At 39.6% G+C, this 18,055-nt stretch overlaps 1 long non-coding RNA gene across 1 annotated transcript; it reads right to left on the bottom strand.

Moving 5' to 3' along the window:
• Window positions 1-10,660: 10,660 nt before the first annotated feature.
• LOC127908529 (uncharacterized) lies at window positions 10,661-11,666 on the bottom strand. Its single transcript, XR_008067567.1, has 2 exons — window positions 11,541-11,666; window positions 10,661-11,478 (listed from the first exon to the last, which is right to left on the bottom strand). It is a non-coding gene; the product is annotated as an uncharacterized LOC127908529 (long non-coding RNA).
• Window positions 11,667-18,055: the final 6,389 nt, after the last annotated feature.

Below are 18,055 nucleotides of genomic sequence, written 5' to 3'. Positions count from 1 at the left end.
CTTAACCAGCATGTCTACCGCAGCGTTACTCCATCCCATCTGGTTTTGGCTCAGTGGGACTGTCATTTGTTTTTCAACAAGACAATAGCCCAACACACCAACAGGCTGTGGAACCAAGGAGAGTAATGTAGTGCTGCATCAGATGACCTGGCCTTTACAATCACCGACCTCAACCCAATTGAGATGGTTTAGGATGAGTTGGACCGCAGAGTGAAGGAAAAGCAGCCAACAAGTGCTCAGCATTTGTGGGAACTCCTTAAAGAATGTTGGAAAAGCATTCCAGGTGAAGCTGGTTGAGAGAATGCCAAGATCGTGCAAAGTTGTCATCAAGGCAAAGGGTTGCTACTTTAAAGAATATAAAATATATTTTGATTTGTGTAACACTTTTTTGGTTCCTACATGATTCCACGTGTTATTTCATAGTTTTGATGTCTTCTCTATATTCTACAGTCATGGCCAAAAGTTTTGAGAATGACACAAATATTAATTTTCACAAAGTCTGCTGCCTCAGTTTGTATGATGGCAATTTGCATATACTCCAGAATGTTATGAAGAGTAATCAGATGAATTGCAATTAATTTCAAAGTCCCTCTTTGCCATGCAAATGAACTGAATCCCCCAAAAACATTTCCACCGCATTTCAGCCCTGCCACAAAAGGACCAGGTGACATCATGTCAGTGATTCTCTCGTTAACACAGGTGTGAGTGTTGACGAGGACAAGGCTGGAGATCACGCTGTCATGATAATTGAGTTCAAATAAAAAACTGGAAGCTTAAAAAAAAGGAGGATTTATTGTTCTTCCTCTGTCAATCATGGTTACCTGCAAGGAAACATGTGCCGTCATCAATGCTTTGCACAAAAAGGGCTTCACAGGCAAGGAGTTTGGTTAGATTTTCGATTACATTAGTCATGGTAATTAGGCTTCTCCAAGTTCCGATGCTGCTGATGGCATCAGAGTTTGGAGAAGCCTAATTACCACGACTAAATGGTCACATGGAATTTGACTGCCTTCATGACTTGTGACCGTCAGCGTGGCTGAAATACGTTCAGCGCAACAGCCTTGCTTGTGCTCATAGAAAAATAGACTTGGTTTGCGCGCGCGTAGTGGCGGCCCGGGAATATTCCCCAATAACCATACGATATCCAACAATTGCTGGCATCACCATATATTTATTTGTTAGATGTTGTTTATGGGTTTAGCAAGCAGTTACCAAAGACCAATGCGTTGATTTAAAAAAAAAAACACTGGTGATCAAGTCCCTATATGAAACAGCTGCTCTGTTCGACCGTAGAACTTGGTAATTATGAAGAGATATTGGCGGTGGTAGCCAATCAGCTGGCTTCCTACATTAATTCAGCTGTTGATTCAACCGGCCACCATGGACTTGGTTGGAGTGGCTATGTCTTTTGCCAATGAAGCTCCTCCCTCCTCTCCCCTTAACCCTTTCATCTCTCCACTCTCATTCAATAACCACACAATAGGCTCCAGCTGTGAGGTTGAAATCAGCTGTGCTGTGGTCAGCTAAAAAAAAAATAATCGAATCTCTTTTTTTCTCTCTCTGCTCTCTACATAGGCAAAGATTTAATCTAGACATTTTGTCTCACCTTACACTTGAGGAAAATACTTTATTCATTGGTTTATTTATTTGTTTTGTCCCCTTTTTACCATACCATTGCAAAAAAAAGCATGCCAAGTATGCTGTGAAATGGTGCGACCACAATTTGCATCTTGCAGCGCGACACATCTCCTTTAGAGCGTTGGGCCAGTAAGGGTTGCAAGATGAGATCCCCAGAGCCGACAAGGTACAAATCAGTCGTTCTGCCCCCTGAACAAGGCAGTTAACCCACTGTTCCTAGGCTGTAAGAGTTAATAACTGACTTGCCTTGTTAAACAAGGTTAAATAAAAATTTTAAAAAGATTGCTTGTGAGCTTCAACTGTCAGTAAAGGAAAGTTTAAATAATGTCTTAAATAACCTGTCATGATGGAGTGTGCAGTGTAATTATATATTGATTAGAGAGCTGACCATTGATTAATTTAATCATATCTGCCCCACTTCAGTCAAAGATTAAGACTAATGGTCAGGATAACCCTGTCCGATCATCTCTTTAGTATTCATTCATTTACAAATATGCTCTGTTTCATTTAAAGGTTTCGCAAGGCAGGTGAAATCAGTACAGGACCATCTGTTAAGGTTTGAATCAGAACATCAACATCTCTCCTTTACTTGATGTTTTAATCCTGAGTAGAAACAGTTAAAGGGGTATTTGACTTTTAAAAAATAAAAATAATGTCATATTCAAAGGGAGTGCCTCCATTACCCACCACCCTGTACAGGTGTGTGTTGATAAACTACATCTGTTATCATAATCTTCATTCGTAGAGTGCCTACATTATCCACCACCCTGAACAGTCCCTGGTGAAATCATTAAGACCGAACGGTGCTGTAACTCACACAGTCCAATACTGAGCTGCTGTTTATATATCTGTTTATAGTATTGTATCCTCCACATTCATTCCCTGGTCAAATCTGGCTACTTATGTGCCCTAAATGTTAGTGTTGGGGGAAAATAATCTGAAAATATAGTTTACTTAACTACCCATTACCTCACACCAGAAGAATTTAAGCTACACTAAAGCTACCCTTAAGAAAAATATAGTTTACTTAACTAAAGTTACTTTGATAATTAAGTAATTTACTAAATCCAAAGTACTTTGTGAAAAAGTATCGTATCTCAATCTGAAACGTCATAGAATACAAAATTAAAAGAACAGATCTGGAGTCAGATGTTAGCAGAATGTGTTATTGAGCCTAATAGAGAAAGGGAAAGGGGGGATACCTAGTTAGTTGTCCAACTGAATGTATTCAACTGAAATGTGTCTTCCGCATTTAACCCAAACCCCTCTGAATCAGAGAGATGTAGGGAGGGGGCTGCCATAATCGACATCCAAGTAGTTAGCTACACCGCTACATGGTAAAACAGTAGTGTGTGTAGTTCCAGTAGATAGCTACACCGTTACATGGTAAAACAGTAGTGTGTAGTTCCAGTAGTTAGCTACACCACTACATGGTGAAACAGTAGTGTGTGTAGTTCCAGTAGTTAGCTACATGGTAAAACAGTAGTGTGTGTAGTTCCAGTAGTTAGCTACACCGCTACATGGTAAAACAGTAGTGTGTAGTTCCAGTAGTTAGCTACACCACTACATGGTAAAACAGTAGTGTGTAGTTCCAGTAGTTAGCTACACCTCTACATGGTAAAACAGTAGTGTGTAGTTTCAGTAGTTAGCTACACCGCGACATGGTAAAACAGTAGTGTGTAGTTCCAGTAGTTAGCTACATGGTAAAACAGTAGTGTCTAGTTCCAGTAGTTAGCTACACCGCTACATGGTAAAACAGTAGTGTGTAGTTCCAGTAGTTAGCTACACCACTACATGGTGAAACAGTAGTGTGTGTAGTTCCAGTAGTTAGCTATATGGTAAAACAGTAGTGTGTAGTTCCAGTAGTTAGCTACATGGTAAAACAGTAGTGTGTAGTTCCAGTAGTTAGCTACATGGTAAAACAGTAGTGTGTAGTTCCAGTAGTTAGCTACACCGCTACATGGTAAAAACGTAGTGTGTAGTTCCAGTAGTTAGCTACAGCACTACATGGTAAAACAGTAGTGTGTAGTTCCAGTAGTTAGCTACACCGCTACATGGTAAAACAGTAGTGTGTAGTTCCAGTAGTTAGCTACACCACTACATGGTAAAACAGTAGTGTGTAGTTCCAGTAGTTAGCTACACCGCTACATGGTAAAACAGTAGTGTGTAGTTCCAGTAGTTAGCTACACCGCTACATGGTAAAACAGTAGTGTGTATTTCCAGTAGTTAGCTACACCGCTACATGGTAAAACAGTAGTGTGTAGGTCCAGTAGTTAGCGACACCGCTACATGGTAAAACAGTAGTGTGTAGTTCCAGTAGTTAGCTACATGGTAAAACAGTAGTGTCTAGTTCCAGTAGTTAGCTACACCGCTACATGGTAAAACAGTAGTGTGTAGTTCCAGTAGTTAGCTACACCGCTACATGGTAAAACAGTAGTGTGTAGTTCCAGTAGTTAGCTACACCGCTACATGGTAAAACAGTAGTGTGTAGTTCCAGTAGTTAGCTACACCGCTACATGGTAAAAAAGTAGTGTGTAGTTCCAGTAGTTAGCTACACCGCTACATGGTAAAAAAGTAGTGTGTAGTTCCAGTAGTTAGCTACATGGTAAAACAGTAGTGTGTGTAGTTCCAGTAGTTAGCTTCACCGCTACATGGTAAAACAGTAGTGTGTAGTTCCAGTAGTTAGCTACATGGTAAAACAGTAGTGTGTGTAGTTCCAGTAGTTAGCTTCACCGCTACATGGTAAAACAGTAGTGTGTGTAGTTCCAGTAGTTAGCTACACCGCTACATGGTCATTTAAAAAACATTAACCATTGAAAACACGACCTAGATTTGAATTCAGTTCAACTACCACCAAGCTACATCAAAACATAATTAAATTACTAGTTGAACTTTATGTAGTTCACTACTCCCCAACACTGCTAAATTGTATCTTTATTTAACTTGGCAAGTCAGTTAAGAACAAATTCTTATTTTAAATGACGTCCTAGGAACAGTGGGGTTAACTGCCTTGTTCAGGGGCAGAACGACAGATTTGTACCTTGTCAGTTCAGGGGTTTGAATTTGCAACCTTTTGGTTTACTAGTCCCAACGCTCTAACCACTAGGCTACCCTGCCAAATGGCACTGTGTGGAATTCATATAGAATTGACCAATATCGAGAGCATGGAGAGATGAGTGTGCAACTTTTTTCTTTGTGTATAGTTTATTTTCCTTTAGTCAGCATCTCAGCGAAGGGGTGTGTTCTTTATTGCTCTATGTCATTGATTGGACCACATACTGCGTAAACAACACTGTCACTGTGTGGAGGCACAGCACAGTGACAAGGCTCTCAGGGTCAAAAGTCAGAGGTCAGGGGTCAGGCTGGGCGAGGTCATGATCAATAGGAGTAAAGGTCATTAACATGTTATAAATATGGTGGAGGGCCTGGGAACGGAGAGACAAGACCAACATACTTTTTCCTGATTGGTCGAGGGGATTTGTGTGGGGGAAGAGGGAGGCCCCTCCTCCCCAGTTACCCCAGGAGCCATCCAATGGGCTGACTTGACCTCTAACCTTTTGATGGGTAGGGGCTTGAGGTTGACCCCCAGCTCTGCCATATCTACAGAGCATTCTGAGAGTATTCAGACCCCTTGACTTTTTCCAGATTTTGTTACATTACAGCCTTATTCTAAAATTGATTTAAAGAAAAATGTTTCCTCATCAATCTACTCACAATACCCCATAATGACAAAGCACATTTTTGCAAATGTATGAAAAATAAAAACAGAAACATCTTATTTACATAAGTATTCAGACCCTTTGCTATGGGACTCAAAACTGAGCTCAGGTGCATCCTGTTTCCATTGATCATCCTTGAGATGTTTCTACAACTTGATTAGAGTCCACCTTCGACTTGAATACCAAGCGTCACGTCTGGAGGAAACCTGGCACCATCCCTACGGTGAAGCATGGTGGTGGCAACATCACGCTGTGGGGACAGGGAGACTATTCAGGATCGAGGGAAAGATGGAAGGAGCAAAGTACAGAGAGATCCAAGATGAAAACCTGCTCCAGAGCGCTCAGGACCTCAGACTGGGGTGAACACAGCCAAGACAACGCAGGAGTGGCGTCAGGACAAGTCTCTGATTGTCTTTGCGTGGCCCAGCCAGAGCTCGGACTTGAACCCAACTGAACATCTCTGGAGACCTGAAAATATCTGTGCAACTGAACTCTCCATCCAACCTGACAGAGCTTGAGAGGATCTTCAGAAAAGAATGGGAGAAACTCCCCAAATACAGGTGTGCCAAGCTTGTAGCGTCATACCCAAGAAGACTCAAGGCTGTAATCGCTGCCAAAGGTGCTTCAACAAAGTACTGAGTAAAGGGTCTGAATACTTTTTAATAAAAAATAAAAGATTTGGCCAAATTTCTAAAAAACTGTTTTTACTTTGTCATTATGGGGTATTGTGTGTAGATTGATAATGGGGGAAAAAATGATTTAATCAATTTGGGAATAAGTCTGTAACGTAACAAAATGTGGAAAGGGTCAAGGGTTCTGAATACTTTACAAATGCACTGTATAAAGAAAGGGTTCTGAATACTTTACAAATGCACTGTATAAAGAAAGGGTTCTGAATACTTTACAAATGCACTGTATAAAGAAAGGGTTCTGAATACTTTACAAATGCACTGTATAAAGAAAGGGTTCTGAATACTTTACAAATGCACTGTATAAAGAAAGGGTTCTGAATACTTTACAAATGCACTGTATAAAGAAAGGGTTCTGAATACTTTACAAATGCACTGTATAAAGAAAGGGTTCTGAATACTTTACAAATGCACTGTATAAAGAAAGGGTTCTGAATACTTTACAAATGCACTGTACTATAAAGAAAGGGTTCTGAATACTTTACAAATGCACTGTATAAAGAAAGGGTTCTGAATACTTTACAAATGCACTGTATAAAGAAAGGGTTCTGAATACTTTACAAATGCACTGTATAAAGAAAGGGTTCTGAATACTTTACAAATGCACTGTATAAAGAAAGGGTTCTGAATACTTTACAAATGCACTGTATAAAGAAAGGGTTCTGAATACTTTACAAATGCACTGTATAAAGAAAGGGTTCTGAATACTTTATAAATGCACTGTATAAAGAAAGGGTTCTGAATACTTTACAAATGCACTGTATAAAGAAAGGGTTCTGAATACTTTACAAATGCACTGTATAAAGAAAGGGTTCTGAATACTTTACAAATGCACTGTATAAAGAAAGGGTTCTGAATACTTTACAAATGCACTGTATAAAGAAAGGGTTCTGAATACTTTACAAATGCACTGTATAAAGAAAGGGTTCTGAATACTTTACAAATGCACTGTATAAAGAAAGGGTTCTGAATACTTTACAAATGCACTGTATAAAGAAAGGGTTCTGAATACTTTACAAATGCACTGTATAAAGAAAGGGTTCTGAATACTTTACAAATGCACTGTATAAAGAAAGGGTTCTGAATACTTTACAAATGCACTGTATAAAGAAAGGGTTCTGAATACTTTACAAATGCACTGTATAAAGAAAGGGTTCTGAATAACAAATGCACTGTATAAAGAAAGGGTTCTGAATACTTTACAAATGCACTGTATAAAGAAAGGGTTCTGAATACTTTACAAATGCACTGTATAAAGAAAGGGTTCTGAATACTTTACAAATGCACTGTATAAAGAAAGGGTTCTGAATACTTTACAAATGCACTGTATAAAGAAAGGGTTCTGAATACTTTACAAATGCACTGTATAAAGAAAGGGTTCTGAATACTTTACAAATGCACTGTATAAAGAAAGGGTTCTGAATACTTTACAAATGCACTGTATAAAGAAAGGGTTCTGAATACTTTACAAATGCACTGTATAAAGAAAGGGTTCTGAATACTTTACAAATGCACTGTATAAAGAAAGGGTTCTGAATACTTTACAAATGCACTGTATAAAGAAAGGGTTCTGAATACTTTACAAATGCACTGTATAAAGAAAGGGTTCTGAATACTTTACAAATGCACTGTATAAAGAAAGGGTTCTGAATACTTTACAAATGCACTGTATAAAGAAAGGGTTCTGAATACTTTACAAATGCACTGTATAAAGAAAGGGTTCTGAATACTTTACAAATGCACTGTATAAAGAAAGGGTTCTGAATACTTTACAAATGCACTGTATAAAGAAAGGGTTCTGAATACTTTACAAATGCACTGTATAAAGAAAGGGTTCTGAATACTTTACAAATGCACTGTATAAAGAAAGGGTTCTGAATACTTTACAAATGCACTGTATAAAGAAAGGGTTCTGAATACTTTACAAATGCACTGTATAAAGAAAGGGTTCTGAATACTTTACAAATTGTATAAAGAAAGGGTTCTGAAATACACTGCAAAAAAGAAAGGGTTCTGAATACTTTACAAATGCACTGTATAAAGAAAGGGTTCTGAATACTTTACAAATGCACTGTATAAAGAAAGGGTTCTGAATACTTTACAAATGCACTGTATAAAGAAAGGGTTCTGAATACTTTACAAATGCACTGTATAAAGAAAGGGTTCTGAATACTTTACAAATGCACTGTATAAAGAAAGGGTTCTGAATACTTTACAAATGCACTGTATAAAGAAAGGGTTCTGAATACTTTACAAATGCACTGTATAAAGAAAGGGTTCTGAATACTTTACAAATGCACTGTATAAAGAAAGGGTTCTGAATACTTTACAAATGCACTGTATAAAGAAAGGGTTCTGAATACTTTACAAATGCACTGTATAAAGAAAGGGTTCTGAATACTTTACAAATGCACTGTATAAAGAAAGGGTTCTGAATACTTTACAAATGCACTGTATAAAGAAAGGGTTCTGAATACTTTAGTAAAGAAAGGGTTCTGAATACAAATGCACTGTATAAAGAAAGGGTTCTGAATACTTTACAAATGCACTGTATAAAGAAAGGGTTCTGAATACTTTACAAATGCACTGTATAAAGAAAGGGTTCTGAATACTTTACAAATGCACTGTATAAAGAAAGGGTTCTGAATACTTTACAAATGCACTGTATAAAGAAAGGGTTCTGAATACTTTACAAATGCACTGTATAAAGAAAGGGTTCTGAATACTTTACAAATGCACTGTATAAAAAAGGGTTCTGAAAAAAATGCAATAAAGAAAGGGTTCTGAATACTTTACAAATGCACCGTATAAAGAAAGGGTTCTGAATACTTTACAAATGCACCGTATAAAGAAAGGGTTCTGAATACTTTACAAATGCACCGTATAAAGAAAGGGTTCTGAATACTTTACAAATGCACCGTATAAAGAAAGGGTTCTGAATACTTTACAAATGCACCGTATAAAGAAAGGGTTCTGAATACTTTACAAATGCACCGTATAAAGAAAGGGTTCTGAATACTTTACAAATGCACCGTATAAAGAAAGGGTTCTGAATACTTTACAAATGCACCGTATAAAGAAAGGGTTCTGAATACTTTACAAATGCACGTATAAAGAAAGGGTTCTGAATACTTTAAAATGCACTATAAAGAAAGGGTTCTGAATACTTTACAAATGCACTGTATAAAGAAAGGGTTCTGAATACTTTACAAATGCACTGTATAAAGAAAGGGTTCTGAATACTTTACAAATGCACTGTATAAATAAAGGGTTCTGAATACTTTACAAATGCACTGTATAAAGAAAGGGTTCTGAATACTTTACAAATGCACTGTATAAAGAAAGGGTTCTGAATACTTTACAAATGCACTGTATAAAGAAAGGGTTCTGAATACTTTACAAATGCACTGTATAAAGAAAGGGTTCTGAATACTTTACAAATGCACTGTATAAAGAAAGGGTTCTGAATACTTTACAAATGCACTGTATAAAGAAAGGGTTCTGAATACTTTACAAATGCACTGTATAAAGAAAGGGTTCTGAATACTTTACAAATGCACTGTATAAAGAAAGTGGGAGAAAATATCAAAACTTTGGATGAAACTCACTGCAAAAAAAGACCAGGTATTTCTGTTAGTTCCTGTTCATCGTAGGGGACACAGAAAACCTTCTCAGTAGGCCATCAACAATAGTGGTTGCCACTTGAGGCCAGTTTTTCATCAGTACTAATGCGTGTTACGGATACAGTTATCCTGTGTGTGTGTGTATCCTGTGTGTGTGTTTCTTTTCTCCTTCTCCCCTCACAGGTGAAAATCATCACTCCCCAATCAATCATCAATCAGAAGTGCACCTCCTCCTATTTCCTGACCTATCAAGTTCCTTCCCCATGGTTTAAAAACCCCATCATTTGTTTGTTCTGGAGCTGAGCTCAGCTCAAGCTCAGCTCAGCTCAGCTCAGCTCAGCTCAGCTCAGCTCAGCTCAGCTCAGCTCAGCATCAGCTCAGCTGCTCAGCCTCTCTGTAAATGCCATGTCTGTAACTGACTTTTTCACTCAAATGTGTCTAAACCTCTCTTTGTTTAAAGCACCTCCATAGCACTTTGTCATCACCTGAGAGTATTGTTTTTGGTTATGGTGTTTGTTTGTTGCTGGTGGGAAAAGGGGGAAACCATAGACAAGTCGCCCATGGGCATACACTACCCGTAGGTGAACTTTGTTAAATACACTAAGAACTGGGCGGACCACCCACTGTATTTTTGGTTAGTTAGTTAGCTGTTGTTAAAGTAGGCTAGTCTAGCTTAGGGGTGTGTTTTTGTATACTTATTGTTTCTTTCCTTGGGTCCAGCTCAGCCCCTTTTCCTGTCCCCCATTATAAGTGTGTTTATAAATAAACCTAGAGTTTGAAATCGGTAGATTTCTGTTGTCGTGGTTATTTCGGGCACACTTTTACTTTGTCACAATAATAATTTGCATGAGTTATGTTACGGGTCTCATTACCATCCCCCTCAGACTGTCGGGCCAAAAGGGATTCTTAACTCATGCGTTTGAAATAGAATACAGTGGATCTGTGTGGTTCAACGTTACCATTTAGAAACGAAGCAAACGCAATGAAGAGCAACATTCTATAAAAAAGTTTATTGGCTTTTAAAACCACTTTAAAAATCTCACCAGTGAGCACTTTCCATTGAAAAAGAAACATTTAACGCTTTTGTTTTGCCATATTAACAAGCTACTGTACATATGACACAGTGCACCAGACAACAACAGAGGGAAGGAGCTTCTTCTACTGGTAGGAATGAACAGGATAGATGAGTCAAACTGAGTTGGTACTGGCTCAGGGTCAGTTGGAACTCTTCCGAGTCACCGCTAGACGGAACCTTAGAATCATAACAAGTCATTCTAATTCTATAGTTGGAACTTGTGTAAATATAAAGATGGAGGTGCATTTTCCTTCATTCAAATATTAAATTAAAATATCAGTGCCTTATAGAATAATGCCACAATAATCAATACATTTTTGTTAACAACTTCTTTCTTTTACAAATGCAATTTTTTTTTTTAAAGTATGCAAAAAAATAAAAAATAAGTCAGTCATTAACGAAAACAGAGAATTATCTTAACTTATATTAAGTAAACAGCCCACAATGTAACTTACTGTAATTAAGTTAACTACAGTAGCACTGCCAGTGAGGTACACACAACCTCCCAACTTACTGTAATTAAATTAACTACAGTAACACTGCCAGTGAGGTACACAGAAGCTTCCCAACTTACTGTAATTAAATTAACTACAGTAACACTGCCAGTCAGGTACACAGAAGCCGCCCAACTTACTGGAATTAAATTAACTACAGTAACACTGCCAGTGAGGTACACAGAAGCCGCCCAACTTACTGTAATTAAATTAACTACAGTAACACTGCCAGTGAAGTACCTCAGAAGCATGTCCAACTTACTATAATTAAATTAACTACAGTAACACTGCCAGTGAGGTACACAGAAGCCGCCCAACTTACTGTAATTAAATTAACTACAGTAACACTGCCAGTGAAGTACACAGAAGCCCCCAACTTACTGTAATTAAATGAACTACAGTAACACTGCCAGTGAGGTACACAGAAGCTTCCCAACTTACTGTAATTAAATTAACTACAGTAACACTGCCAGTGAAGTACACAGAAGCATGCCCAACTTACTGTAATTAAATGAACTACAGTAACACTGCCAGTGAGGTACACAGAAGCCTTCCAACTTACTGTAATTAAATTAACTACAGTAACACTGCCAGTCAGGTACACAGAAGCCTTCCCTTACCATAACAGACAGTGGTTACCTTACTGAAAGTGCTTCCCTCATGGCACCCTATTCCCTATGTAGTCATATAATTCCCTATTCCCATGTAGTGCACTTGACCATGTCAAAAGTAGTGCACCGTATAGGGAATAAGATGCCATTTTGGTAAGCGCTTAAGAATACAAAGTAGTAAAATAGAAATGATCAACACAAGCAGGCCCACCTATCACAGTCATTCATCAACATAATGAAGCATGTCGCTTTTTAAAAGGGTTTTTCAACATGACATTTTTCCTCAAAATGTAAGATTATATTCTCGTGGATGAGAATGATTAAATCTCACTGAGATTATTATTATTATTAATGCACATGTTTGCTACAAGATAATTATAGTAGAGTCATTATCTACATGACATTTCATAAAATGTTCACTTTCTTTCTTAGATCATAAAAATATCTTGTGTATTGTTGTTGTTGTTACCCCTTCGTTCGTCATTCCATCGTTACATTTGTCCATTATAAGGTTTATATGACAAAGCTGTGTTTCAAATCATAAACATGTAGTGAAATAAAGGGAACTTACAAAGTTCGTCTGTTGAAAACAGGGAACCTCAGTGTCATGTCTTCCCTCAGTGTCATGTCTTCCCTCAGTGTCATGTCTTCCCTCATTGCATGTCTTCCCTCAGTGTCATGTCTTCCCTCATTGGCATGTCTTCCCTCAGTGTCATGTCTTCCTCAGTGTCATGTCTTCCCTCATTGACATGTCTTCCCTCAGTGTCATGTCTTCCCTCATTGGCATGTCTTCCCTCATTGACATGTCTTCCCTCATTGACATGTCTTCCCTCATTGGCATGTCTTCCCTCATTGACATGTCTTCCCTCATTGGCATGTCTTCCCTCATTGTCATGTCTTCCCTCATTGGCATGTCTTCCCTCATTGACATGTCTTCCCTCATTGACATGTCTTCCCTCATTGGCATGTCTTCCCTCATTGGCATGTCTTCCCTCATTGACATGTCTTCCCTCATTGACATGTCTTCCCTCATTGGCATGTCTTCCCTCATTGACATGTCTTCCCTCATTGGCATGTCTTCCCTCATTGTCATGTCTTCCCTCATTGGCATGTCTTCCCTCATTGACATGTCTTCCCTCATTGGCATGTCTTCCCTCATTGACATGTCTTCCCTCATTGTCATGTCTTCCCTCATTGTCATGTCTTCCCTCATTGGCATGTCTTCCCTCATTGACATGTCTTCCCTCATTGGCATGTCTTCCCTCATTGACATGTCTTCCCTCATTGGCATGTCTTCCCTCATTGACATGTCTTCCCTCATTGGCATGTCTTCCCTCATTGACATGTCTTCCTCATTGGCATGTCTTCCCTCATTGGCATGTCTTCCCTCATTGTCATGTCTTCCCTCATTGGCATGTCTTCCTCATTGTCATGTCTTCCCTCATTGACATGTCTTCCCTCATTGTCATGTCTTCCCTCATTGTCATGTCTTCCCTCATTGTCATGTCTTCCCTCATTGACATGTCTTCCCTCATTGGCATGTCTTCCCTCATTGACATGTCTTCCCTCATTGACATGTCTTCCCTCATTGGCATGTCTTCCCTCATTGGCATGTCTTCCCTCATTGACATGTCTTCCCTCATTGACATGTCTTCCCTCATTGGCATGTCTTCCCTCATTGACATGTCTTCCTCATTGTCATGTCTTCCCTCATTGTCATGTCTTCCCTCATTGACATGTCTTCCTCATTGGCATGTCTTCCCTCATTGGCATGTCTTCCCTCATTGACATGTCTTCCCTCATTGACATGTCTTCCCTCATTGACATGTCTTCCTCATTGACATGTCTTCCCTCATTGGCATGTCTTCCCTCATTGGCATGTCTTCCTCATTGGCATGTCTTCCCTCATTGGCATGTCTTCCCTCATTGGCATGTCTTCCCTCATTGGCATGTCTTCCCTCATTGTCATGTCTTCCCTCATTGGCATGTCTTCCCTCATTGGCATGTCTTCCCTCATGTCTTCCCTCATTGACATGTCTTCCCTCATTGGCATGTCTTCCCTCATTGACATGTCTTCCCTCATTGTCATGTCTTCCCTCATTGTCATGTCTTCCCTCATTGGCATGTCTTCCCTTGTCTTCCCTCATTGTCATGTTTTGCCCAGTGTTTCTGCTTAAAAGGTTCTGAGCACAACGCCTGTAGAATCGATGACGGTCACAGAAATGTATGCAACCGGGCTAATATTTCATACCACTACTCATCTGTTTTGTTCTTGTCAATAAAACCATGCGGTTGTTCTCGTTCAAAGCACACGTCAGAGACCTATTATTATAATTATCTTTTTGAAAAGAAAAGTGAAACACAGCAGCAAACCAGACGGACAGCATTACTTTTACAAATACATAGATGAGACAGAAATTCCAACACACAATATCTTAACCATTATCTTCACTATTATAGATCTGCTTAGCTTTCTTTTCTCAAATGGAACATAGATAATTTCTTAACTAGAATGATGGACATAATATAGTAAGTAGAGCCTTTTTCATCGTGACACAACACATTTCTATGTATTTCCGCTCTCTCCACTGGCTTCCAGTTGAAGCTCGCATCCGCTACAAGACCATGGTGCTTGCCTACGGAGCTGTGAGGGGAACGGCACCTCAGTACCTCCAGGCTCTGATCAGGCCCTACACCCAAACAATGGCACTGCGTTCATCCACCTCTGGCCTGCTCGCCTCCCTACCACTGAGGAAGTACAGTTCCCGCTCAGCCCAGTCAAAACTGTTCGCTGCTCTGGCTCCCCAATGGTGGAACACACTCCCTCACGACGCCAGGACAGCGGAGTCAATCACCACCTTCCGGAGACACCTGAAACCCCACCTCTTTAAGGAATACCTAGGATAGGATAAAGTAATCCTTCTCACCCCCCCCCCCCTTAAAAGATTTAGATGCACTATTGTAAAGTGGCTGTTCCACTGGATGTCATAAGGTGAATGCACCAATTTGTAAGTCGCTCTGGATAAGAGCGTCTGCTAAATGACTTAAATGTAAATGTAAATGTATCTATCCTATTTACAAATTAATGGAGCTTTAGTTTGACTATGACTTTTACAACAATAGCCAAAACTCAAGCAAATCCTCCGAACTGTTATAAATTGCATTCAGAAAGTATTCAGACCCCTTGACTTTTTTTTCTTCACATTTTGTTTTACGTTTTACAGCTTTATTCAAAAATGTATTTAATCGTTTCCCCCCCCCTCATCAATCTACACACACTACCCCATAATGACATCACAATACCCCATAATGACATCACAATACCCCATAATGACAAAGCAAAAACCTTTTATTTTTTTTAATGTTTGCTAATTTATACAAAATTAAAAAACTGAAATATCACATTTACATAAGTAATCAGCCCCTTGACCTTGTTGAAGCACCTTTGACAGCGATTACAGCATTTTTGCAGCATTGTAGTGTCATACATGGGTAAGATGCTTACAAGCTTGGCACGCCTGTATTTGGGAAGGTTTTCCCATTCTTCTCTGCAGATTCTCTCAAGCTCTGTCAGGTTGGATGGGGCACAGCTATGTTCAGGTCTCTCTAGAAATGTTTGATTGGGTTCAAGTCCGGGGTCTGGCTGGGTCACTCAAGGACATTCAGAGACTTGTCCCGAAGCCACTCCTGCGTTGTGTTGGAAGGTGAACCTTCGCCCCCAGTCTGAGGTCTTCAGCGCTCTGGAGAAGGTTTTCACCAATGATCTCTCTATACTTCTCTCCGTTCAACTTTTCCTCGATCCTGAATAGTCTCTCAGTTGTTGAGCAACTTCGAGGGTCTGAATACTTATGTAAATGCTTGCAAGAAATTCTAAAAACCTGTTTTTGCTTTGCCATTATGGAGTATTGTGATGTCATTATGGGGTATTGTGATGTCATTATGGGGTATTGTGATGTTATTATGGGGTATTGGGATGTCATTATGGGGTATTGTGATGTCATTATGGGGTATTGTGATGTCATTATGGAGTATTGTGTGTAGATTGCTGTGGATGTGTTTAAAAATAATAATAATCTATTTTAGAATAAGGCTGTAATGTAACAAAATGTGGAAAAAGTCAAGGGGTCTGAATACATTCCGAAGGCACTGTAACTGGCTGGCTGTGATTGTTTCAACAACATGCTCTCTGGCCCAGTGTTGCCTAAGCAACAACCTCAGCCATTTACATACTTTACATAGATTTTTGCAGCTTTTCGTCTTTTAAACGCATGCGTCCCAAATGGCATTCTATAATCAGTGGTTCCCAACTGCAGTATCCCCGCCAGGACATCTTTCTGTTGTGGCACTCAGGACAAGCCAAACTAAATCATCAAGTTGAAATCTACAAGTTGAATCAGGGAATTTTTTAATCCCGGGCTACAATAACAATGTGTTGATGTTGGGAGTGCTGGAGGACCGGAGTTGGGTCACACTGGGCTATACAGTGCACCAGAGCCCTATAGAACCCTATTCCCTATATAGTGCACTACTTTAGACCAGAGCCCTATAGAACCCTATTCCCTATATAGTGCACTACTTTAGACCAGAGCCCTATAGAACCCTATTCCCTATATAGTGCACTACTTTAGACCAGAACCCTATTCCCTATATAGTGCACTACTTTAGACCAGAGGCCTATAGAACCCTATTCCCTATATATAGTGCACTACTTTAGACCAGAACCCTATAGAACCCTATTCCCTATATAATGCACTACTTTAGACCAGAGCCCTATAGAACCCGATTCCCTATATAGTGCACTACTTTAGACCAGAGTCCTATAGAACCCTATTCACTATATAGTGCACTACTTTAGACCAGAGCCCTATAGAACCCTATTCCCTATATAGTGCACTACTTTAGACCAGAGCCCTATAGAACCCTATTCCCTATATAGTGCACTACTTTAGACCAGAACCCTATTCCCTATATAGTGCACTACTTTAGACCAGAGCCCTATTGAACCCTATTCCCTATATAGTGCACTACTTTAGACCAGAGCCCTATTGAACCCTATTCCCTATATAGTGCACTACTTTAGACCAGAGCCCTATAGAACCCTATTCCCTATATAGTTAGACCAGAACCCTATAGAACCCTATTCCCTAGACCAGAGCCCTATAGAGGCCTACCCTATTCCCTATAGTGCATATAGTGCACTACTTTAGACCAGAGCCCTATAGAACCCTATTCCCTATATAGTGCACTACTTTAGACCAGAACCCTATTCCCTATTCCCTATAGTGCACTACTTTAGACCAGAGCCCTATAGAACCCTATTCCCTATATAGTTTAGACCAGAGCCCCACCCTATTCCCTACCAGAACCCTATAGAACCCTATTCCCTATATAGTGCACTACTTTAGACCAGAGCCCTATAGAACCCTATTCCCTATATAGTGCACTACTTTAGACCAGAGCCCTATAGAACCCTATTCCCTATATAGTGCACTACTTTAGATCCAGAGCCCTATAGAACCCTATTCCCTATATAGTGCACTACTTTAGATCAGAGCCCTATAGAACCCTATTCCCTATATAGTGCACTACTTTAGACCAGAGCCCTATTGAACCCTATTCCCTATATAGTGCACTACTTTAGACCAGAGCCCTATAGAACCCTATTCCCTATATAGTGCACTACTTTAGACCAGAGCCCTATAGAACCCTATTCCCTATATAGTGCACTACTTTAGACCAGAGTCCTATAGAACCCTATTCCCTATATAGTGCACTACTTTAGACCAAAGCCCTATAGAACCCTATTCCCTATATAGTGCACTGCTTATGACCAAAGCCCTATAGAACCCTATTCCCTATATAGTGCACTACTTTAGACCAGAGCCCTATAGAACCCTATTCCCTATATAGTGCACTACTTTAGACCAGAACCCTATTCCCTATATAGTGCACTACTTTAGACCAGAGCCCTATTGAACCCTATTCCCTATATAGTGCACTACTTTAGACCAGAGCCCTATTGAACCCTATTCCCTATATAGTGCACTACTTTAGACCAGAGCCCTATAGAACCCTATTCCCTATATAGTGCACTACTTTAGACCAGAGCCCTATAGAACCCTATTCCCTATATAGTGCACTACTTTAGACCAGAGCCCTATAGAACCCTATTCCCTATATAGTGCACTACTTTAGACCAGAGCCCT

Source organism: Oncorhynchus keta, chromosome 17, assembly GCF_023373465.1.
Source record: "Oncorhynchus keta strain PuntledgeMale-10-30-2019 chromosome 17, Oket_V2, whole genome shotgun sequence".
NCBI classification, from domain to species: Eukaryota; Metazoa; Chordata; class Actinopteri; order Salmoniformes; family Salmonidae; genus Oncorhynchus; species Oncorhynchus keta.
The sequence above is the reverse complement of the archived record's forward strand: the minus strand, read 5'-3'. Positions and strand labels throughout refer to the sequence as shown.